This window comes from Bos grunniens, chromosome 8 (assembly GCF_055505025.1).
Source record: "Bos grunniens cultivar Pamir isolate PY7600 chromosome 8, Bosgru_T2T1.0, whole genome shotgun sequence".
Classification (NCBI taxonomy): Eukaryota; Metazoa; Chordata; class Mammalia; order Artiodactyla; family Bovidae; genus Bos; species Bos grunniens.
This window is the reverse complement of record NC_141172.1, coordinates 33,073,291-33,099,608: the sequence shown is the minus strand read 5'-3', so window position 1 is coordinate 33,099,608 and position 26,318 is coordinate 33,073,291. Positions and strand designations below refer to the sequence as shown.

The following is a 26,318-nucleotide window of genomic DNA, read 5'->3' as shown; positions in this document are numbered from 1 at the left end:
CCTGACAGCCCAAACAGAAATGTTATGTATAATTATGTATTTTCTAATATATGGTTTGACATTTTCCACTTTATTGAAAAACATACTACCCTAAACATAGTGAAAAATATAATGTGATTCTATCATAATCTAGCTGAGACAAACATAGATTTCTATAAATACTGGGCCAATTTTCTTCTAGGATACATTAGTCATATGTTGTAGAACCCTGTATGTAGCAGAGTATCGTTAAAGATAACAAATATATATCCTTTTATATCCTACAGATGACCTGAGACTATGATGAAAAGTCATATGATACATATTTCATAGAATAAATAAGCAATTAATACTTTTTGAAATAGTTGAACACATCATGCTAACTATGATTTTCTAAGTGAAATTATAATAGCACTTTCAGTAAAAGTATTGCTTACAAAGAACATAACTGCCTGTTCAATTGTCATTGATATCCTAGTATGTATAAGATATGCTAAGCAACCCCACAGAAACTGCACTACATATGTGTGTGTGTGTGTGTGTGTATGTGTACTAGCCCTTTTCTTGTATTGCACACTTTGATAGAAGAAGGAGTGGCTTGTTTTTAAAAGTATGTAGTTAGTACAAGTTTGCTGGTTTTGCGAATGAATGTGTGAACAGTAAAACAAACAAACCATGGAATAAGAAACAGCCTTCTACCAAGGCATTTAACCTGGCATGTGTGTGTGTGTGTTGACGAGTGAGGAGGAATGGGGGGTGCAGTAGAGAGTTGGAGGAGGCAGTTAAATTGATCAAGTAGATGAGGCAGCATATAAAGGGCATAGAGTTAACTCAAATAAGGCAAAGTTAGGAGTAAATCAGAAAAAAAAATGCTTCAAAAATGAGATATTTTGAAAAATTAAATTTTAAGATACTACAAACCAATTTAGTGATAAAAAATTTTCTATCAAAAAGTAAGAATTGAAATTAAAACAATATGAACCATGGTAGGAAATGGATAGTCCCTATTTTGTATTTCTTTTGGTCTAGTGAGCATCTTTCTCACTGATCCTGCTTTCTAAATCTTCTAACAATCATGTGGCCACAGTAGTAGTTAAAAGAATAACAAGTTTGAAACACAACTATACATATTACTGGGTATATACACTTTGGAAGCTTACTAGTCTTTTTAACTTCCTATTCCTCTTCCCTTCCCCCTCTCCTATCATCATTGTTTAACAAGATTTCTGCTCTGAGTTATTGAGTTACACTCTGCAAGAACTAGAGCTATTTAAAATATATATCTTTAGGTGGTTAATACTGGCAGATGTACTATGAGCACAAAATAAATACTCATTAACTGCACAGATATTCTGTAGAGACATAAAACTGTACTAAGGGGAAAGATTTTTTGCATGCATAAAATATAACTGAAACTTTATTAGAAAGTTAAACATTTTTAATCTTTGATTAAGAGGTATTACATAAATTAAAAGTGGTTTCATTAGTCATTATTGTTAATTAGCCTTATTAATGAGAAACCTATATACCTAGAGGGAAATCAAATCTCAAATTTCCATGCCCAAATGATATTTTCTGAGTTAGACTTCATATAGTTGCACCTTGGACTTAATCATTTCTGATTAAGATCCACGCTTTAAAAACTAAAAGGAATGCCATGCATATTTTCTTCCTAGATAAATTAAAATAATAAGATTCCTATTAAAACCCTCTTAATTCTCTGAAAATTTAATCCCCAAACAATAATAAGTTGGGCATAGAATCTATTTCTTTATGGTTACTTTTAAGCTATATTTTAGTGAATTTTTTATTTTCATAATTTATACACATATCACCATATACTAGGAACATTTTATGAGCCAATATTTTATGGTTTTAGCATTATTCCCAGTTATAGTTGCTGTCACATTTGTGTCATTTCCACAAATATTTCCCCCTAAATGACCTAACATTATTTGTGCATTTAATGTTGGTTTATAGGCTTGTAGAAATAAAAAAAATCACATATCTCACTGTTTTTAATATTTATTTGCATTCTGTCTTGGATGATTTCCCTGGAAGCCAGGGGAGGGTTGGGGGAGAGAAAGAAGAGGATAGCATTCCAGACCACAGAGGAAGGAATACAGAAGCCACATAAAACTTCAGGAGGTGATGGGGAGTGGTACAGAGTGGATGCAGCAGTAAGGGTTAATAGTGTCAAGAGGAGGCAGAGGGGAGACTAAGTCTCTGAGTCAGGGTTTTGGGGGATGTGTGTGTGTGTGCACTGTCGTGTCCAACTCTTTGTGACCCCATGGACTATAGCCCAGCAGGCTCCTTTTACATGGGATTTCCCAGATAAGAATACTGGAGTAGGTTGCCATTTCCTACTCCTGAGGCTTTCCAATCCAGGGATTGAACCCGAGTATCCAGCATTTTCTGTTTTGGTAGATTCTTTACCACTGTGTCACCTGGGAAGCCCCATTTTGGAGGATGGTTCTAGGTAAATTTTAAACAATTCTGTCCCAAACTTAGGAACATAGATACAAAATTAAGCACATATCCCACCACAGCTTCCATCATAAAGTTAGAATATTATTAACTCTAAATTGGGCAGTCAAAGCAGGGACTGAAGAACTGCTTGGGGAAAAATGCAGGGAATAGAGCAAAAATGAGTTACTCTCCAAAATAAGAAATTCTATTTTCAAATGTGCATCATTATAATCATTATTTTTATATAGCTTCAAAGAGTACTTAGAGGAAAAAGAAAAAAGAAACTCCCATAACAAATCAGACTGAAGAGTATCATTTTCTGATAAGAAGTTAGGCAGTCTAAATCTCTATGGGATTTCCTGAGGGTCCTGAGTACTCTGCAACATGTTCTTAAACATCTCATTAAACTAAGAACATGTTCTTCTACCATGGAGTGAGATGATTTTGGAGTTTGGGTTACAACAGAAATCTTATGTCAGAAGATACAAAGATGACTAAAACATGACCTTTGTCCATAAGTGTGTGATCTTCTTTATCAATACTGATATTCAGTGTTCACTCAAATTCAATTTTGCAATCTATTACAGGGAGTTTATTTTCCTAAGGGGGGTAGTAGTGTGTGGTAGTCTAGAAACTTGGTTCATTGAACCATATAATGCATCTGTATTGCTTTTGTGTGCCTTCTTTTTCAAGTCAAGATGTTACTTCTGCATATCTTACACATCTGAAGTCAGCAAATTTAACCTGCATTTAAAAATATTCACCACCAGATAAGTGATTTTTAAAAAGTGATTTCAAGATATCTCTACTTTTATCTCCCTTGCAGTGCTTGTACTGAGAGCAGCATGGAAAAGCTCTGAAGCTGTTAGTCCCTGAAGAAAAGTAAACTAGATCTCTTTTCCTGTTGTGATCAGGATGCTCTTTACAACAAAAAAGACATTACCATATTTGATTTATTTTTTTTTTGGTGACTAACAGTTCTGTTAACTTTTAGCATTTCTTCTGTTCCGAGACCGGCGGAGCCATGAGAAAGAGTTGAATTTTTTGACCTGGTTATAGCCAAGGTTGGACCTAAAGATTTCTTTTTCTTGTGGCTGGTTTGACACCACTGGGAAAAAACAAACAACAACAAAAAAAGCTGTCTAGGTAATTACTCTGTCTGTCACAAGAAAAGGATGCCTCCTGAATGTTGGACATTTGGCCACTTACAAAATAGGTAAAGGAATTTACCTAAAAGCTAATTCATGACCAGATGTAGGAGTTAACATTTTATTCTAAAATTTTCATCACATTATTTCAAATAAAGTTTGCCATTTGTTTGTTAAGTACTAATATGAAGGAGTTTTATTTCTAGAATTAGGCAGTATTTAAATATTGCTGTTGTTGTTTAGTCACTTAATTGAGTTTGACTCTTTGCAACCCCATGGACTATAGCCTGCCGGGAATCTCTGTCCATGGTATTTCCCAGGCAAGAATACTGGAGTGGGTTGCCATTCCTTTTCCAGGGGATCTTTCTGACCCAGAGATGAACCCTGCAGAGATATCTCTCCTACATTGGCAGGTGGATTCTTTACCGCTTAACCTCAAGGGATAGTCTCATCAACTTAATAGACATGAATTTGAGCAAACTCTGGGAGATAATAGAGGACAGAGGAATCTGCCAGGCTACAGTGCATGGGGTCTCAAAGACTTTGACATGACTTAGCCACTGAACAACAAATACTGCTACCATAAAGGCTATTGTCATACTTTAGAGACTAGCAGCAAATATTATAATAGGTTATCTACAAATTGAAGTACATGTAGGTGTCAACATAAAAATCTATAGATGACAGTGCCTACTATAAACTAAGGAAGGCAGGTGCCCATTTGAAAAAAAATAATGCTTAAATATTTCTCTTTCAACACAATCAGAGACTCAGCCTTACATTTGGAAATTCAGAAAAAAAATGTTAATTCTTATTATTAATGTTGTGGTCCGAAAAAATAGCCACATCTAATATTATTATCTCACATTAGTATTACTATCTAATACTATCTAATATTTCATGAAAGGTGAAAGGGTTAGTGGCACAGCCATGTCCAATTCTTTGCAATCCCATGGACTATAGCCTGCCAGGTTCCTCTGTCCATGGAATTTTCCAGGCAAGAATATTGAAGTGGGTTGTCATTCCCTTCTTCAGGGGATCTTCTTGATCCAGGGATTGAACCTGGGTCTCTTGTGTTGTAGGCAGATTCTTTACCATCTGAACCTTATAGATTTGTCTAAAATAATATTGCTAGGGGGAAAAAAATGGGGCTTTTACTCTAGTTACTGCACTTGCCAAACTCTATTTGAATGAAAGTACTTAGTACATATTATTTGAGGATTATGATAGCTTTAGCACAGTACAATAAATTTTCACTTTATTGTGAAAGCATTTACATCAAGAGATGGGAAGTGAAGATTCTGGTAAAATAAACTATAAAAAAGTGAAAAAGCAAGTAATTTCTTTCAAGTTTCAGGTTTAAGATAATAAAATATATGCCATGTATGTTCTCTGACACCTCATTCATTTATATAACCAAATTTTAAATTAACCTCAATAATTTTATAAGACATCTGAAAATTTTTTACATTTTTGGGTGCCTGCCAAGACAAGATGTACTGGAACCAATTTCTGTAATGTCAAAGGGCCTAGAAAGCCTTTAAAAGGTTTAGATTATCATCAGATAAAAAGTGGATCCTCAAATAGAGCTTGGTTACTTTCAAGCTGTTCTCAAAATGATATTTAGCAAGAGACTATTAAGAAATAATCTTTCTTTAACCTTAATCTCAATCTTCTGATACATCAACAAACAGTTCCTGAACATACAATATTCTATTTACACAGGAAGAAACAAAAATCTAAGCCAAAGAGAAAAAAAACAAAGAATTCCTCATCAAGTAATTTAGAGTATTCCAGGGAACCATAGGCTATATACCGGTTTACTTCCCTTGAGCATATATTCCACGAATTTAAAAGAATCAAAGAAAAAAATTGTTCATGTGTATATGTATATGTGTTCACACACAATAATTACCTATTATATATTAAGATATTTAATTATTTATATCATTTTCAGAGAAATATAACTAACTTTTGCAACACATAAAACTAAAAACCAACCCTTCTCTTCCAATTTAAACATAATACTGGTATCTGTTCAAAGTGTTGAGTTATAATTCAGGTGCATCACCCAGCTTTACATATCATGTTTACAGCCTTTGTTTCAAAAACAGTCTGTTGGGCAAAGAAATTTCTTTGAGACTTTTCAATTTCTCAGAAAGTGTCAACTCATAGTCATATAGTCCACTCCTAAATCATTCTAAATAGTCAATCATTTATATCATTTTTAAATTGATGTAATATAAGCTGGTAAATCATGTGTGGGATTATATAAATGTAAAAATAAGTAACCAAATATAAAATCAGTTACTTAAAATTCAAAAGTAATAACTGTAAGGCTTTGATTTGCCAAAATGTGCTTAACAGTGTTTTGAATCTTTTCCTGGTGATAAACATTATGAATTACATAATGAGATATATTTGTTTAATATTTAGACTAACTTATGATTCAGAGATGAATGTTCCAGTTTGTCAAATAGCCAAGACTCTATTTTTTCACTGTTGCCAGGCTAATAGTCATCTCTGTGTATATATTTTACAATCTTCACTAGATGGAAAATAAATAAAGCATAAAAACAATTAGCCCCAAACAGTTTTATGTTTCAAGAAAGTTTGTGCTTGGTAACAATCAGGATGACTGAGGACTTTTAATTATATCTGTGATCCTTGTATTGCAAATAGACTAGAAGTTTTCCAGAAGAATGGAGATCCTTTTGACTGCCAGATATAAGAAAGAGATTGAAGTTAGAGACATCCATCTCAACTCAAACCCTGACACCATTTTTTCTCCTGCTGCTCTCAGGTCACAAGGACCCACACATACAGAATTTCTGTATACTACACACAGGCATGCTTGTCTCCCAGGAGACTCCTGATAAGCATCAACAAATGTAGTCTCTGGTGATTAAAAGAGCAAAGTCTTTGTTCTTCTCTGTATTTTTTTTTAACATACATTACAGTATTTTTACCTTCCCTTTATATGCTCTATAAAATTCCTTATTTATTAAAATCTTTGTAGTTATAGCATGTCTTGGGAAACATGGCCTTGTAGACATGATATAAAGAAAAGCAAAAGGAATATAATGATACCACCAACGATAATTGGTAAGAATCTTAAATTTGCCAGGCACAGCACAAAATACTTTTCCATCTGGCCCTGCTAACTTTAAAATGCTGCTATTTAAAATAAATTCTTCTTTTTATGTTACTTTGTCAAGTTTTTCTTATTATTTCCTTTGAGCTATCTTTGTTACAAACTTTGTGCCTATGCTATGAGAAATTCAGTTAATCAGTTAGATAACTGACCAAGTCTCTTTTCACAAAAAAACATTATTGAACCTACTGTCCCTATCACAGAGGACAGGTCCTTAACATGTTCTACCTATTTCTCCAGGATATTATTCATCATCCTTCTTTAAAATGCCAAGTTTCTTCTTGGCACAGAGCTTTGTACATGATGTTTCCTTCTCCAGTTATTTCCATCCTCAATCCTCGGTGTCTGCAATTACTCCCCTTCACTTACTTAACCACAAATCCTTCCTCACACCTCAGCTTGATCACCTCCTCAACCATTTCTTCCTTATTATGTTCACATTATGATAAATACATATAATACACACCATTGTATACTCTCATGTCAATAAACTCCATACATTAGAGCATCCATATTAAAGTGAATTTGGTTAACATCTGTGTCCCCAAGACTAAAAGCTCCATAAGAGTGGGAAAAAATACATTTTTTCCAGTTAAAGCAGTTGGCACAATGTTCACTAAATGTTATTTAAAATACAAAGATAGATTAATGACTGAAAGAATTAACATAAACTGGTTTTAGATAGGTTTTTGCTTCTCAATTAACTGCCTGAAACACAAAGAGAAAAGGTAGCTTATTTTTTACACCTTGCCCATAGCACATAAGCAACAAGCACAATGTTACTTCTGTTCCACCCAAATCTTTACGTAATTATTAAGCCAACAATTAGGGAGAAGATGCTGATGCACAGGGTGCAAGGAGAGCTACGGTAAACCAGGAACATACTTCAGAACAAAGCTGCTAGGGCAAAGAGATAGGATCATCATCAGAAAGATGAATCCATAGGCAGGAAGATACCAGCATGTATCACATCCAATCGGTTAGGCAAGCAGAGGAATATAAGGAAGAAAAATGATAGGAATATCCCAGAGAATTATAGTGGGTACAAGCTGGGCTGATTGCCTAGTTCAAAATGGGTTCTATGATGCCATAATAGATCCCCTCCTTTTCATACTCCTCTCTGCTAGAACAGCTGAAGGAAACACAGGGGAGAACTCATCTGGATCCATCACTGGTGTTCAAGCTCCTAATCACCTCTCCTGGTTAATGGATGAGTAGGTGACTCAAACCAGGGCAATTTGAATTCTCCCTAGGGAATGTTAAAACTCAGGCTGAGACTAAGCAGCAAACCAATTAAAGATTAAGTCAGATGTTAAGATGCTAACAGTCAAATGCATCAAAGTACTGAAAAAAGAGAACTCTTTGCCACTTCTGTAGTAAAAAAGAAAGAAAGAAAGAAAGAAACAGGTATGCATAGAGAGGGAAAGTGTGTGTGTGTTCATGTGACACAGCAAAAGAAGGGAAGATGGGAGAAAAGAAGGGAGCGTGACTAGAGGGAGAAGACAATGGGAAAAGAAAGAGAGATGATAGATTGCAAGTCCCATTAACACTAGTGTTTCTTTAGCCAGTTTCACTCCTGACGCTTCCAAGGATTTGATATGTGAACCCAAAGTAATTCCTTTCTTGCTTAACCTTGTAGTTTGGTTGAGAGAGAACAGAAAGACTACGATAGGACACAAATACCCAACTGAAAGGTGTGATGCAGAAGTCAGGTTTGATCAATTTATTTTTCAGTAGTACTCCTACTTGGTTCCATGTACATACTTATGGGGACTGAGGGGTTTCTGGAGGGTGAGAAATCTCAAAATACTGTGATGTGGTTTCACCATTAGAAACCTGAAGCCCGAATATGATAATGTCAAAGAACAGAGGAATATAAAGTTATAAGAAGCTGTCTTGCTGTAATAACTCATAGATCACTGACCACAATTAATATCCTTAGATCCTCATGAAACTAGGCAATTTATGTAAGCAGTCTAAGTAGTTTTATGTAGACACTTTCATTTAGTAATGCTTACAAAATAAGCAATAAAGTAAACAATAATTTTTATATATAATACTGGCAAACTAATAAACATTCATCTGGATACTCACTTCAGAATGTTTACCTGCACCTACATCTTTTTTTAATACTAAATCTGTATAGTGTATGCAAATTAGCAACTGAGTGTGGTTTAAGATTTGCAAAGTGTTGGCTTTTTTCTTTTCCTTTCTCTCTCTCTTTCAAACCCTTAAGAAAAAATTTATATTTATGAATTCAAAGAATAGGGACAACAACTGAATATACTCATTTTTATTTCATGTTAATTTATTCATTCATTGAAACCATTTACTGTACAATGGAGAATGGACGACTTGCATAAAAGATTAAAATTTTAACTTTAAAATAGTATTGTTGAGCTTGTTTATTTAGAGTGTTGAAAGTATCTGCTTCTCACCTGTAGGAGAACATAGTAGGACCAGCATTCTCCTTATCAATATATAGTAACCATTTGATTGCTGACTTCAAAATATCCTTAATGTGGAACTCAGAGGTAATGCCTAGTTTGTCCAAAGGCCTCAAAGTCCTCTATTCCTACCTTGACTCTCTAGATTTTGCAGGTCCTCCAAGTGGGAGCTTTGCCTGTGTTCTACCTCTAGAATCAGCTCCCTTCAGTTCCTGAGCAGATCTAAGTGCAACCATGTCAGAAGTTCACAATGTTTGTGGCAATGGTTTTAATTTCAATTAATACACGGCCTTTCTCTATAATACTCCTTTAAATTATAATATTGGCTTAATTAATAAAAATGTATGTGCCTAGCTTAGTTTCCCCATCAAATACTCCTGTTCACTCAGTTATTAAACTGCCTATAAACTCAGCTTTTACCCTGGGTCCTGATCATCTATTTGATTCCTGCTAGCTCCCTTTACTGGAGAAGGTGATGGCACCCCACTCCAGTACTCTTGCCTGGAAAATCCCATGGACGAAGGAGCCTGGTGGGCTGCAGTCCATGGGGTTGCTAAGAGTCAGACAGGACTGAGCGACTTCACTTTGACTTTTCACTTTCATGCATTGGAGAAGAAAATGGCAACCCACTCCAGTGTTCTTGCCTGGAGAATCCCAGGGACGGGGGAGCCTGGTGGGTTGCCGTCTATGGGGTCACACAGAGTTGGACACGACCGAAGCGACTTAGCAGCAGCAGCAGCAGTTCCCTTTTCCAGACTCTCAGGTCTAATATATTTCAAGGCTACCTGATATGATATGACAAATATTGGGACATATTTATACTAAAATCATGCTTACCTAAAATTCAAAATTAACCAGATACTTTGTTTTTATTTATTTTTTATTATTCTGGCAATGGCCAACTGGGGGCAGAATGTGAACCCATTCTGGACTGAACTGGACTGGACTGAACTGAATGTGAACCAGTACCAAATAAACAGAATCTCTTGAGCAGGATCAAAACCTTATTTAGCCCAAGAAAATACTTTGATATAAAGTCAGATCTCACAGTCTTGTCAGCCCTCCTGAGTCCCTCTTCTTCTAGTTGGTACCCCTGATGTTTTATGGGAGACTTTTCTCTAGTCAAGGTCTCAACTTCTTTTTTAAATCTGCAATTTTAACTAGGTAGTTTCAAAGGTCTCTTCTGAGTCTAATTTTATATTCTCAAGCTGAGTTATTTCTCCTTCAAATCCTAGCACTCCTAAGTATAAATCCAGGTTTTATCATTCGAGCCTAACTCCTTGTATCTCTTACTCCCATGTCATCAGGAGTTGAGCTCTTGAAGAATGCCAAAGTCTGGAGTTAAGTGTTAGTACGCCTGTGAATGTCACCACAAGGTGACAGTTACCTTGGAAATATGAAAATACTCTATTTTCTTTCAGAGTTTCATAACAGAAAGAGGACATTAAAGTTCTTTTTAAAACAATTAACAAAAAGGAATGTATAAGGCACTTGGAAATTTCATTCAGGGTAGCATTATCCTGCACATGATTACAAGTCTATACTAATAGTCTTGCTTGTCCCTTGCCAGTAGTTTAAAAGAAACTAAAAATTTAAGTGTGATTTTCTTGTTGCTCTTTTTAATTCTTAACCATTCAAGAGAATTATATTACTTAGGGCATGCATGTGGTCAGTTTTCTGAATAAGGCATAATCTCATTAAAATGAAACTAATTTTAAAGACCCATTTAAGTAGATCAAAACAACTGGGGTGGGGTGGGGGTATATTCAAGAGGATCCTAGAAACCAGACATGTGCTTGCAAAAAATTAGTCTTGTACCTGACATGATGCTTGCTTTTTCAAATGAAGAAAGAACAAAAAGGCCAAATATCATTTGAAATAATACATGTCAGTTATCTCAATGACCAATATTACTAATTTTATGAACACTTGAAATTGAATGTCCTGGTAGAATATTGAAATTAGAGCATTGCAGTCAGATACAGACTTAAATATAGAAAAATAATATTATGCATAACTTTGCAAAATAACATAAATGCTCAGTAAGACAACTGGGGAAAATTCAAAAAAATATTTGTTGTCATTTGTCATTTATCTGATCCAAACTAAGTTATCATAAAGATATCATTCATATAATTATTTATTACTCAACTGAAATGATGGAAGGTCTGATATGTAGAGTTTAAAACATCAAATGAGAGAATCTAAAATAACGATACTAATTATATGCTTTATAAGAAACAAGAACGAACAAAACAAGATCCACTCCTCAAACTCAATTATTCATTATCAGATCAGATCAGTCGTTCAGTTGTGTCCGACTCTTTGCGACCCCATGAATCGCGGCACACCAGGCCTCCCTGTCCATCATCAACTCCTGGAGTTCACTGAGACTCATGTCCGTCGAGTCAGTGATGCCATCCTGCCATCTCATCTTCTGTCGTCCCCTTCTCCTCTTGCCCCCAATCCCTCCCAGCATCAGAGTCTTTGCCAATGAGTCAACTCTTGGCATGAGGTGGCCAAAGTACTGGAGTTTCAGCTTTAGCATCATTGCTTCCAAAGAAATCCCAGGGCTGATCTCCTTCAGAATGGACTGGTTGGATCTCCTTGCAGTCCAACGGACTCTCAACAGTCTTCTCCAACACCACAGTTCAAAAGCATCAATTCTTTAGCACTCAGCCTTCTTCACAATCCAACTCTCACATCCATACATGACCACAGAAAAAACCATAGCCTTGACTAGATGGACCTTTGTTGGCAAAGTAATGTCTCTGCTTTTGAATATGCTATCTAGGTTGGTCATAACTTTCCTTCCAAGCGTCTTTTAATTTCATGGCTGCAGTCACCATCTGCAGTGATTTTGGAGCCCAGAAAAATAAAGTCTGACACTGTTTCCACTGTTTCCCCATCTATTTCCCATGAAGTGATGGGATCAGATGCCATGATCTTTGTTTTCTGAATGTTGAGCTTTAAGCCAACTTTTTCACTCTCCTCTTTCACTTTCATCAAGAGGTTCTTTAGATCCTCTTCACTTTCTGCCATAAGGGTGGTGTCATCTGCATATCTGAGGTTATTGATATTTCTCCCGGCAATCTTGATTCCAGCTTGTGTTTCTTCCAGTCCAGCGTTTCTCATGATGTACTCTGCATATAAGTTAAATAAACAGGGTGACAATATACAGCCTTGATGTACTCCGTTTGCTATTTGGAACCAGTCGTTGTTCCATGTCCAGTTCTAACTGTTGCTTCCTGACCTGCATACAGATTTCTCAACAGGCAGATCAGGTGGTCTGGTATTCCCATCTCTTTCAGAATTGTCCACAGTTTATTGTGATCCACACAGTCAAAGGCCTTGGCATAGTCAATAAAGCAGAAATAGATGTTTTTCTGGAACTCTTACTTTTTCCATGATCCAGCAGATGTTGGCAATTTGATCTCTGGTTCCTCTGCCTTTTCTAAAACCAGCTTGAACATCAGGAAGTTCACGGTTCACATATTGCTGAAGCCTGGCTTGGAGGATGTTGACCATTACTTTACTAGCGTGCGAGATGAGTGCAGTTGTGCAGTAGTTTGAGCATTCTTTGGCATTGCCTTTCTTTGGGATTGGGATGAAAACTGACCTTTTCCAGTCCTGTGGCCACTGCTGTTTTCCAAATTTGCTGGCATATTGAGTGCAGCACTTTCACAGCATCATCTTTCAGGATTTGGAATAGTTCAACTGGAATTCTATCACCTCCACCAGCTTTCTTCATAGTGATGCTTTATGCATGTTAACATTATTAAAGCAACAGTGAATGTACAGGAACCAGAAAACAGAAAAATTTCTATTGCAGGTGTCAAAGTTGATGGGGAACCATGAGGCATACTGGCCTGCTGGGAAGAAGAAATTACCTGTACCTTCTAGAATTCAGTAGTATCAGTCAGTGCCTTGGAATACATGAAGGCTAAATATGTAACTCTATAGAATATATATGTTCAACAAATAACGTCTCCCCTACAGAAAATGTGCTCTGATCAAACAGACAAGGTGTTCAAAGACCAAAACTGCTTCTTGATACAAGAAGGTCACCTGTTATATATATATTAAGCCATTTAATCAACAAATTGGGCCCTAAAGGTTAAAAATGATTTTACTTAAAAATAAGTAGTTCAAAAAGGTAAAAGTAAAGAAAAACCAATTTTGGAGTTTGAAGGAAATGATGAAAAATTTAAAGAACAAACAATATATTTGACACAGGAAAACACAATGAAATATAAAATTCTAGCATTAAAGTAACTAGTATCATTTGAGTACTTATAGTGATTTGGTACTACTGAACTACCTTTCAGAGTTCATCTTACTCATCAAACATACTTATGAGTTAGGGTCTATCATCTTTATATACAGAGAGGAAATACATTTGGAGGATTTAGTCACTTGTTCAAACTGACCAACAAAGTAGTGAAGGCAAGATTTAAAGTAAGATCTGAATGAAATCCAATTCCATGTTGTTAGGTACTATAATATACCATCCCTATGGGCTACATAATTGTTTACTAATGACAAGCTGAAAGGCTTCCCTGGTGGCTCAGATGGTAAACAATCTACCTGCAATGCAGGAGACCTGTGTTCAATCTCTGGGCTGGGAAGATCCCCTGGAGAAGGGAATGGCTACCCACTGCAGTATTCTTGCCTGGAGAATTCTGTGCACATAGGAGCCTGGCAGGGTCATGAAGAGTAAAGACACAAGTGAGAGACTGAGGAGACAAACACAATGACAACTTGAAGGGCATTGAAAATAAATAAAATAAATGGATGTATTGCAACCAAAAATCAGGAGAGTCTGGGGCAAGTACAGGCTTAGACTCTGACTAGCTCTATGAGCATGAGCAAGTAACTTTACTTCTCATGGGCCTCAATTCCCTCATTTGTAAAATTAAGAAATCAACCTTAGTAGATTTGGGAGTGATAGCTCCTAGTTTGTTCACATCTTCCTGGATCCATAACTTTGCCTAGTCCTTTGCACATGAACATCTTCTTCCAACAACACAAGAGAAGTTTCTACACATGGAAATCACCAGAAGGTCAACATTGAAATCAGATTGACTATAGTCTTTGAAGCCAAAGATGGAGAAGCTCTATAAAGCAAAAACAAGACCAGGAGCTGACTGTGCAAATAGCTGTGAAAAGAAGAGAAGTGAAGAGCAAAGGGGAAAAGGAAAGATATACCCATTTGAATGCAGAGTTCCAAAGAATAGCAAGGAGAGATAAGAAAGCCTTCCTCAGTGATCAGTGCAAAGAAATAGAGGAAAACAATAGAATAGGAAAGACTAGAGATCTCTTCAAGAAAATTAGAGATACCAAGGGAACATTTCATGCAAAGATGGGCACAATAAAGGACAGAAATGGTATGGACCTAACAGAAGCAGAAGATATTAAGAAGAGGTGGCTAGGATAGAACTTGCCACAGAAGAACTATACAAAAAAGATCTTCATGACCCAGATAAGCATGACGGTGTGAGAACTCACATAAAGCCAGACATTCTGGAATGTGAAGTCAAGTGGGCCTTAGGAAGCATCACTGTGAACAAAGCTAGTGGAGGTGATGAAATTCCAGTTGAGCTATTTCAAATCCTAAGAGATGATGCTGTAAAAGTACTGCACTCAGTATGCTAGCAAATTTGGAAAACTCAGCAGTGGCCACAAGACTGGAAAAGGTCAGTTTTCATTCTAATTCCAAAGAAAGATAATGCCATAGAATGCTCAAACTACTGCACAATTGCACTCATCTCACAGGCTAGTAATGTTTTAAAATTCTCCAAGCCAGGCTTCAACAATACATGAACTGTTAACTACCAGATGTTCAAGTTGGTTTTAGAAAAGGCAGATCTAATTGCCAACATCCACTGGATCATCGAAAAAGCAAACGAGTTCCAGGAAAACATCTATTTCTGCTTTATTGACTATGACAAAGCCCTTGACTGTGTGGATCAAAATAAACTGTGGAAAATTCTGAAAGATATGGGAATGGAATACCAGACTATCTGACCTGCCTCTTGAGAAATCTGTATGAAGATCAGGAGGCAACAGGACATGGAGCAACAGACTGGTTCCAAGTAGGAAAAGGAGTACGTCAAGGCTATATATTGTCACTGTGCTTATTTAACTTATATACAGAGCACATCATGAGAAAGGCTGGGCTGGAAGAAGCACAAGCTGGAATCAAGATTGCCAGGAGAAATATCAGTAACCTCAGATATGCAGATCTTCCCTCATGGCTCAGATGGTAAAAGCATCTGCCTATGATGCGGGGGACCTGGGTTCAATCCCTGGGTCGGGAAAATCCCCTGGAGAAGGAAATGGCAACCCACTCCAGTACTCTTGCCTGGAAAAATCCCATGGATGGAGAACCCTGGTAGGCTAAAATCCATGGGGTCACAAAGAGTTGGACACGACTGAGTGACTTCACTTTCTTTTCTTTCAGATATGCAGATGACACCACCCTTATGGCAGAAAGTGAAAAAGAACTAAAGAGCCTCTTTATGAAAGTGAAAGAAGAGAGTGAAAAAGTTGGATTAAAGTTCGACATTCAGAAAACTAAGATCATGGCATCTGGTCCCATCACTTCATGGCAAATAGATGGAAAAACAGTGGAAACAGTGGCTGACTTTATTTTTGGGGGCTCCAAAATCACTGCAGATGGTGATTGCAGCCATGAAATTAAAAGACGCTTACTCCTTGGCAGAAAATTTATGACCAACCTAGATAGCATATTCAAAAGCAGAAATATTACTTTGCCAACAAATGTCCGTCTAGTCAAGGCTATGATTTCTCTAATAGTCATGTATGGATGTGAGCCTTGGACTATAAAGAAAGCTGAGTACCAAAGAATTGATGCTTTTGAACTGTGGCGCTGGAGAAGACTCTTGAGAGTCCCTTGGACTGCAAGGAGATCCAACCAGTCCATCCTAAAGGAAATCAGTCCTGAATATTCACTGGAAGGACTGATGCTGAAGCTGAAACTCCAATACTTTGGCCACCTGATGTGAAGAGCTGACTCATTTGAAAAGACTCTGATGCTAGGAAAGACTGAAGGCAGAGAAGGGGACGACAGAGGATTAGATGGTTGGATGACATCACTGACTCAATGGAGGTGAGTTTGAGTAAACTCCAGGATTTGATGATGGACAGGGAGGCCTTGGGTGTTGCAGTTCATGGTGTCGCAGAGTCAGATACGACTGAGTGACTGAACTGAACTGAACTGAACTTGCACACTGATGCTTGCCACTGTAACTTGCCTTGGTAGAAGGGACATTGGGAAATGTGATACAAGCTTGAAACCTCCTTGCTCAATGGACATGACCCTCCATTGCTGTTTTGGGTGTCCTGTACCAGCAGCTAATGATAATCCAGGGGAGCTTACCTTCACTACCTCAATTAATGGCATCAACCATGAGATATGTAAAGGAAACCAGTGGACTGGAGGCTCATGAGTGAGTCCAGGAAAACCCACGAGGAGAACCAGTCAGCTAGCTCAGCCCAAATTTCTCACTGATCAAACTGTAAGCTAGCAAAAGATTATTGATTTCAGCCAGGAGTAAGCAAACTTCCTGTGTAAGGCCAGATAGTAAATGTTTTAGAATGTGTGATTCATAAGATTTCTCTCACAGCTCCTTGACTCTGTTGTTATAGCACAAAGGCAGCTACAGACAATGAGCATAAAAATGGGCATGACCTTGTTCCAATAAAAGTTTATTTATACGAAAAGTCACCCTCCCCCCTCAAAAAGACAGTACTTGGATTTGACCCTTGGACAGCAGTTTGCCAACTTTTGTTATCGGCCAGTAAATGTTGCCATGGTTTGTTAAACAGCAAAAACTGACACCTTGACCAAGATGAGTTCATTAATACTGAGAAAATAAATTTTCTAGTTAGAATTTGAATTGCAGGTGAAATGAGCATTATATTATTCCAATTAAAATCTGCCTCCAAAACACTAAATTTTCATCAGTGAATTTAAAAGAAAATGCTTGATTTTCTCCAATCCAAATTTATTTTTTGGCGAAAGCAATTGCTTTAAAACATTGAATACATTACTTAAAGTTTATTAACCAGAAGAATATAAATATAATGGAAATTTCACCCAATACTTCTTCCTTGGCCCCATGAGAACAACACTTTCATACACACATGCATATACACACACAATAAGAATAAAACTTTACAAATCACTAGTTAAATGTGCTTTAAAAAGCATGGTTGCTAAGCAAAATTATAAACCCACTGATCTAAGCAATGCTAAGGAGAATTAAAATAAAGAAATCAAAAGTTACAAATATCTTGCTATGAATAGTATATGCATTATTCAATACTCAGTGCCAAATATGGTCTTCCTGTGATGTGCCACTGGTAATCGCAACTCTAAAATATAATAGTGAAGAGAATGGATGATGCTGAGGAAGGTGGAGAACTGAAAGGCCTGTGTGTCCTTGGATGCTGAATGCATAATGTTGACCCAAATATATCACTTTTAATTTATGCAGAATATATTTCAAAAGAAGTTCAGTCAATGTTACTAAATAAGGGAAGCATTTTAGTATACAAGTGAACTGACAACATCAAGTGTATATGGATGAATGGATGGAGTGGAGGGTGAGGGCAGGATGAGGGTATGAGAGTCAAAAAAGAAAGAACAATTAGCAAAGGAACAGTCTGAGCTGGTTTTGAGAGGAAAGTAGAGTTTAAAGTAGAGTGAGAATAGCTCTCAGTCGAAGACTAATTTTAGGGGGAAAAAAAAAAAACACTAACCTAGAAAAGTTACTGCTATAACCTATCTGTGTTAAAAAGTTCAGAGTATTAAGACCGTTAAGAACATTCTAGAAGCTGTCAAACTATGTCAGGAGAATTTGTGAAGAAACTAGGGAATGCCCTTATGAGTAGTCAGGGATCAGGCAGATGGATTCAGACCAACCTTTTTGGAATGAGGTTGACTATAAATAGAAAAGAGTTTTACAAATGATAGGACTTCAGTGTCTCAAAAACACTTGTCTCTTAACGTTAGGTGTTAAGATCAAAATCATGTAAAAGTAACTGCAACTTAAGCAATAAAAATTTGTAAATTAATGTTTTATTATAAGCATGATTTATGAATAAATAGATTGATTCACAACGCATTTTTATTAATGTTTAAGTTGTTTAGTCACAAACAGCAAATGATCAAAACTTAATAGTAAAATATAGAAAATGAAGAAAATTCTTACTCAGGATATGACTTAGCTAAGAATTACCTTAAATTTTAAGAATTAATAGGAGTCATTTCTGTGAATTGGTGCATAAATTGGAATATAAATTAGTACAATGTTCCTTAAAATATTTTGGTGTTAAATATCAAGATTCTAAAGTGTTTATATATTTAATTTAATTATACTAATAACAATAATTATAATAAAATTTTATGCCCAAAGATGTTCGTGTCTTATTTTAATTTTTTCCTGAACTGACAACAGTAGGAAGGCTGACATTTAAAAAAATAGTTAAATAAAATTTGGTATGTACAATTAATACATTTTATATGGCTGTTGATATTTGTGAAGAGTTTTAACAATCTGAGAAAATTATTAGGTGAATAATAGAAATCACATGTACATATTGATCTTGTGTATGTAAAACATTTACTAACTGAGAAAGATCTGTCAGAAAATATGCTAAGTTAATAACAGTAATTGTTCTTGAATAGTAGCATTTCCTCATATATACCTTACAAATTTTCTAAATTTACTACCATGAATTAATACTGTTTTTATAGAAATTTGAAAATAAAATGCCAGAAAATACAATTCTTTCTAGCTAAAAAAATCTTAACTGATTCTTCATTTGGCTTTTTTTTTTTTAATGTTCAGATTTTTTTTTTTAAATTATTTATTTTAATTGGAGGCTAATTACTTTACAATATTGTAGTGGTTTTTGCCATACATTGGCATGAATTTGACTTTCAAGGCTGGTCACAATCTGTTACCAAAATCTTTCTTATCCAACTCCCCTTTTCCTTCCCATGTAACACAGATAGACTGATGGCACTTTCTTATTTTTAGGTTTATACATCTCCAGCCTTTGTTCAGTTGATTACCTAGAACCTTTTACCTGTTTCTCTCAATATGTCTCCTTTCTGAATTTTTTTTCTTTTTTGGCCATGACATGTGGCATGTGGGATCCTAGTTCCCTGACCAGGGATAGAACCAACACGCCTTGCATTGGAAGCTCAGAGTCTTAACTGCTGAACTACCAGGGTAGTCCCTCTCTCTTTCTCTCTCTCTCTTTTTGAAACTCTCTTCCTGGTATCTTCACATTCCCAAAACCCTCTAGAATCACTGTGCTGAACAGTTCTCTCAACTGTTTTTGGCAATTATATGCCACTTTTATAATTTTAAACAATAGAAAGCCATCTGAAACATACTTATACCAAAGAGGAAAAAAAGAGTGAGAGGTTAATAAGTTTGTTCATTCCTGGAAGAGTTTTTCAACCTCAGCATTAATGACGTTCTTTGCCCTGGGGGCTTCCCATTTTGGGCACTGAAGAATGTTTAGCAGTTCATGGCCCTTACCCACTGAATGCCAGTAGCATCTGCCCCTGCCCTGCCCCCACAGGTGTCAAAAGCAAAAATGTTTTCAGATATTGCCAAATATCTCCTTAGGGGCAAAGTCACTAAAGATAAGAACCATTGGTTTAGGAAGAAATATAAATGCCAACCTGGTCCTAGAGATTAAAATCACTTTCTCTAAACTCTCATTCCACCATCAAAAAGACTCTCACTCCACTAACCAATGTCAATCTCAGACTTCAAACATATCAGATCAAATAATTGAGGGAAAAAATACATTGTCTAAAATAATAACCCAAAGAAACCTGACGCAGTCTATAATTGACCTGCTGTTGTTTAGTCACTAAGTCGTTCCCAAATTTCTTGAGACTCCCTGGACTGTAGCCTGCCAGACTTCTCTGTCCAAGGGATTTCCCAGACATGAATACTGGTTGCCATTTCCTTCTCTAGGGGATCTTCCCAACCCAGGCATTGAATCTGTGTTTCCTGCTTTAGCAGGCAGATTCTTTACCACTGGGCCACCTGGGAAGCTCTTAGTTGACCTACCGGTGAATTAATTTCCTTGGTCAGTATGATAGTCTATTTGGAAAGAAAAAATCTGGACTGCTGTTGGTACCACTGAACCTTCTAAGGAAAGAAAATGGTTTGGTTCTAAGAAGGGAGAGGGAGTTCAGTGGTTCTTTAGAGTCTCTTCTCTACCTATTAAGGCTGTAATCTGCTTAAAGGTAAAGCAATACCTTTCCAACAACTCCACTTCACAGTTCCCAAATGTTGCCTTGAAAAGTTCAATATATAGCCCCTTATTAACTGAAACATTTTAAAGGAAAACTAAGTTTCTGAATTAAAAAAAAAAAAAAATCAGTTCAGTTCAGTCACTCAGTCATGTCCAACTCTGCGACACCATGGACTGCAGCACACCAGGCCTCCCTGTCCATCACCAACTCCTGGAGATTACTCAAACTCACATCCATTTAGTTGGTGATGCCATCCAACCATCTCATCCTCTGTCGTCCTCTTCTCCTCCTGCCTTCAATCTTTCCCCAAATCAGAGTTTTTTCAAATGAGTCACTTCTTTGCATCAGGTGGCCAAAAGTATTAGAGTTTCAGCTTCAACATCAGTCCTTCCAATGACTAGTCAGGACTGATTTCCTTTAGGATGGACTGGTTGGACCTCCTTGCAGCCCAAGGGATGTTCAAGAGTCTTTTCCAATACCACAGTTCAAAAGCATCAATTCTTCGGTGTTCAACTTTCTTTATAGTCCAACTCTTACGTACTTACAGGACTACTGGAAAAACCATAGCTTTGACTAGATGGACCTTGGTCAGCCAAATAATTTCTCTGCTTTTTAATATGCTTTCTAGGTTGGTCATAGCCTTTCTTCCAAGGAGTTCCAGTTTTAACTATTGCTTCCTGATCTGTATACAGATGTCTCAAGATGCAGGTCAGGTGGTCTGGTATTCCCATATCTTTCAGAATTTTCCAAAGTTTATTGTGATCCACACAGTCAAAGGCTTTGTGATAGTCAATAAAGCAGAAATAGATGTTTCTCCAGAAATCTCTTGCTTTTTCAATGATCCAACAGATGTTGGAAATTTGATTTCTGGTTCCTTTGCCTTTTCTAAAATCAGCCTCCGGCTGCTGCTGCTGCTATTAAGTCGCTTAAGTCATGTACGACCCCACAGACTGAAGCCCACCAGGCTCCCCTGTCCCTTGGCTTCCCCAGGCAAGAATACTGGAGTGGGCTGCCATTTCCTTCTCCAATACATGAAAGTGAAAAGTGAAAGTGAAGTCACTCAGTCGTGTTCGATTCCTAGCGACCCCATGGACTACAGCCTACCAGGCTCCTCTGTCCATGGGATTTTCCAGGCAAGAGTACTGGAGTGGGTTGCCATTACCTTCTCTGCAAACCATCTTGAACATCTGGTAGTTCACGGTTCACGTATTGCTGAAGCCAGGCTTGGAGAATTTTGAGCATTACTTTACTAGCATGTGAGATGAGTGTGATTGTGCGGCAGTTTGAGCATTCTTTGGCATTGCCTTTCTTTGGGATTGGACTGAAAACTAATCTTTCCTAGTCTTGTAGCCACTGCTGAGTTTTCCAAATTTGCTGGCATATTGAGTGCAGTACTTTCACAGCATCATCTTTCAGGATTTGAAATAGCTCAACTGGAATTCCATCACCTCCACTAGCTTTGCTCATGGTAATGGATCCTAAGTCCCACTTGACTTTACATTCCAGGATGTCTGGCTCTAGGTGAGTAATCACACTATTGTGATTATCTGGGTCATGAACATCTTTTGTGTATAGTTCTTCTGTGTATTCTTGCCACCTCTTCTTAGTATCTCCTGCTTTTTAAAATTAAATGAGAATAAATTGTTCTGTTTTTGTTTCACAAGATAGCTTTATCATCTCTATAAAAATCTTTTGAAAAATATGAATTAGTTTTCAATTTGTTCTGCAAAATTAAAATTCTTAGAAATCATTTAAAAACAAAAATCTGTTAGTATTTTGATTAATTTGGTATCAGTGAACATTAAACTTGCCATCTAGATCCAACTTGTGCAATAGGATGACAGAACATTAAGACAGAATTAGGACAATATAGAATAAAAGTCTAAGTATATACACTTTTTAAGAGGAGGAATTATACCTTACACTTTAAATACTCTGTTGATATGATAAAAATATTATTTCTTATGAACAGTATTTATGTTTGTATGTGTATATATGTGTACATGTGAGTATGATTTAAATATTGATATGTCTGACAATAAATGTAAACCTAAGAATTTTAAAATTGCATATTTAAAAATTTTTATTTATTTAATTTTTTTACATTTTTTAAATTTTATTTTATTTTTTAACTTTACAATATTGTATTGGTTTTGCCATATATCAAAATGAATCCGGCACAGGTATACATGTGTTCCCCACCCTGAACCCTCCTCTTTAATCAAACTATTCATAAGGCTTATTATATTAAAGGTGCTTTTAAAAATGTTCACAACATTTCTTTGTTTACAAATAAAATTTTATAATATTGATCTAGCACTCACATCATACTTTTTAAAAATTGAATGTTATAAATGAATTTCAGGTTAAGAATACTATTCTCAAGTCAAGAAAATACAATTTCAAATTGGATTTAAAGAGTTTGAGAGAAAACTGAATGAACCTTGTGTAGATACTTTTTGATCCTATAATTTTACAAAGTAATTGTTTTATCTGTCAGAGAGAGCTGTTCCAGATATTGAGAAAAAAGAATAATATGTAAACTACCAAAACGCCATAAAACAAAAAAACAAACAAACAAACCTGACTTTCTTACTATAAATATAATTTGATCTTCAACTCACTGAGAAATATTTTGGTCTCAGTAATGACAATTTATTATAAATTGAAGTAATTTTGAACATATGTGGTATTTGTTGCACACTGAATCTATTTTGGATACATTCTCATTACAAATACATTGCTAGAATATAGACTATTTTATGATCCTATTAGAAATCATGTGAAATTTGCAATTTAAAGAATTTTTCTAAAGTTACTCAAATTCTTGGGCCTAATATTTCAATAGATTATCTAACACTAATAGTAGCAATACTTGAATCATTTTCCTCTACCCTTACATTTAAACTCTAGGTATTAGCTATCTTCAATTCATTTAAAACATAATTTTAAATATTCATATATGTTTTAAGAAGGAAAACAATGTCTTTATAGTTTGTGTTGGTATTTTTTATCAGTCATAACTATCTGAAACTAGTAAAAGTAACCAAAAGGTATGTTTAATCTACTGTTGATTTTAGTGTAATTAAAATATAAAGAGCATCTAAGAATACTGGAAAAGACTCTGATGCTGGGAGGGATTGTGGGCAGGAGGAGAAGGGGACGACAGAGGATGAGATGGCTGGATGGCATCACTGACTTGACGGACGTGAGTCTGAGTGAACTCTGGGAGTTGGTGATGGACAGGGAGGCCTGGCGTGCTGTGATTCATGGGGTTGCAGAGTCGGACACGACTGAACAACTGAACTGAACTGAACTGAACTGAAGAATACCTTGATGACTTCTGAGAATATAATATTTCTAAGATTATTAAACTTTACAAAAATAACAATGAAAAATTATTCATAGATATCATCTTAAATGTTTTCTCATAAATTAGAATGCAATCACTACCCAACACTGAGAAACTAAAATGTTTCCCTTATATGAAATAATTCTGTAGTATGCTGTATGTTTTATCATTGCTGTTTTTGTTGCTGTTGTTGTTGGGGTTTTTTGCCTCCATTCTTCTAAGTTTGTTTTTTATAACAGTTTTATTGATATATAACCCACATACCATGACCAACCTAGATAGCATATTAAAAAACAGAGACATTACATTGCCAACAAAAGTCTGTCTAGTCAAGGCTATGGTTTTTCCAGTGGTCATGTATGGATGTGAGAGTTCAACTGTGAAGGAAGCTGAGCGCTGAAGAACTGATGCTTTTGAACTATGGTGTTGGAGAGGACTCTTGAGAGTCCCTTGGACTGCAAGGAGATCCAACCAATCCATTCTGAAGGAGATCAGTCCTGGGTGTTCATTGGAAGGACTGATGCTGAAGCTGAAACTCCAGTACTTTGGCCACCTCATGCGAAGAGTTGACTCATTGGAAAAGACCCTGATGCTGGGAGGGATTGGGGGCAGGAGGAGAAGGGGACAACAGAGGATGAGATGGCTGGATGGCATCACCGACTTGATGGATGTGAGTTTGGGTAAACTCCGGGAGTCGGTGATAGACAGGGAGGCCTGGCATGCTGCGATTCATGGTGTCTTAAGGAGTCGGACATGACTGAGCGACTGAACTGAACTGAACTGAACTGAACCATAAAATTAAATAATTTAACACATACAATTCAATGTATTTTATTATATTCCCACCACAATCAACATTACAACATTTTCATCTCTCCAAAAGAAAATGCCTTAGTCTTAGGCATGACCCACTATTATTCCTTAAACTTTTTCCAGCCACAGGTAACATTTAATATACTTTCTCTATATATTCATTTGCCTATTCTGGACATTTGCTATAAAATAAATTATATAATATGTGGTCATTTGTGACTGACTTCTTTTATTCAGCTTAAGGTTTTCGTGGTTCTTCCTTGTTGTGATATGCATCAATACTTCATTTTGTATTATTCTATTTTATGGATATACCACATTTTATTTTACCCATTCACATACTGACGGATATTTGAATTGTTTTGACTTTTTGGCTATTATGAATAGTTCTTCTGTAAACATTTATGTACAACTTTTGTATAGACCTAACCTTTTCATATCTTTTGATTATACCCAGGAGTGGACTATTTTGTTTTTTGAAAATAGAAGAGTACGCTGCTGAACACATTGCTTTTATATGCTACATCCTTCATGTAATTTATATTTTCTTAACAGCTTAGGAAAAAAATAGCTGTATTTCTTTTCAAGAGACAGTAATACATTTTGCTCTTGTGAAGCTTTTAGGACTTCGTTTCTGGTGTTAGTGCTTTGTTTGCTTTGTTTGATAAATCCCACTAGCATTTGAACTCACAAAAGTAGTGGTTTACCTACTACTTTCATTTGAGACCCAGTAACGAGTAAGCTGCTATTCAACTTGACATTCTCTCTAAATATAAATAGGCGGCTACTTAAAATTTTAATAAATGGTTAAGAAACAGAGAGAATATCACACATCATGAGAATTCTTTGAAATCTTCCTATCTTAACTTGTAATAAATGTCTTTCTTCTGTGGGGTGAGCAATTGAAATGTTATCCATCAGTATTCTGTTTCAATTCAGTAGAAATGAAAAATGCCTGATGTCACTGTCAAACATACTCAGGAAGATTTGATGAGCAAGCCCATAGGAAAATTGTCTTTTCTCAGAAATGCTCTGATGATTGGCACAATTTGTGTGCAGATGTTTTCCTTTAATTTGCAATTCTAATACTCAGAGAAGAACATACCTTTTCAGATGGCTTACCCATAATACAATGATACAGAATTCCACAAAGGAATTATCACTAAGGAATTATGACAGATATAAGCTTGGGAGTACCCTTCTGAGACCAAATACAGCTCTAGAACCAGTGTCCTTCTTTGTTTCACCAATTTATAGAACTCCAGACTTCATACTATCACATCATAGAGTAGATGCTAGATTTTAATGTCTAATGAATAAATATTAAGAATCTTTACTTATTATAAGAAAATTATATTTAACACAACAGTAGAAATTGAGATATGACCTATTAGAAGTAGATAAAAATTATAAGAAAAAAGCAGATAAATACTAATTAATACTTATGAAGTCCAAACCAAAAATTTTGTTGCAAAAGAAATGTTTTTATTTTGTCAAACATATCAGTTGTGGGTCCCAGGTACAAACCAGAATTTTACCAAGGTCATGTGCAATCCAGGATTCCTGGTCCATCACAAAGTCGCTTTAGTGAGCTAATCAAAATGCAGATGGCTCATCTGCTCAGAGAACCACTAAGAGGAGAATG

The 26,318-nt window shown here is 36.1% G+C and overlaps 1 protein-coding gene across 1 annotated transcript in view; it reads right to left on the bottom strand.

Annotated features, from left to right (window-relative positions):
* The window catches only part of PTPRD (protein tyrosine phosphatase receptor type D), a 2,533,682-nt gene that overhangs the window by 2,106,803 nt on the left and 400,561 nt on the right, over positions 1 to 26,318 (bottom strand). The gene's annotated exons all lie outside the window — the stretch shown is intronic.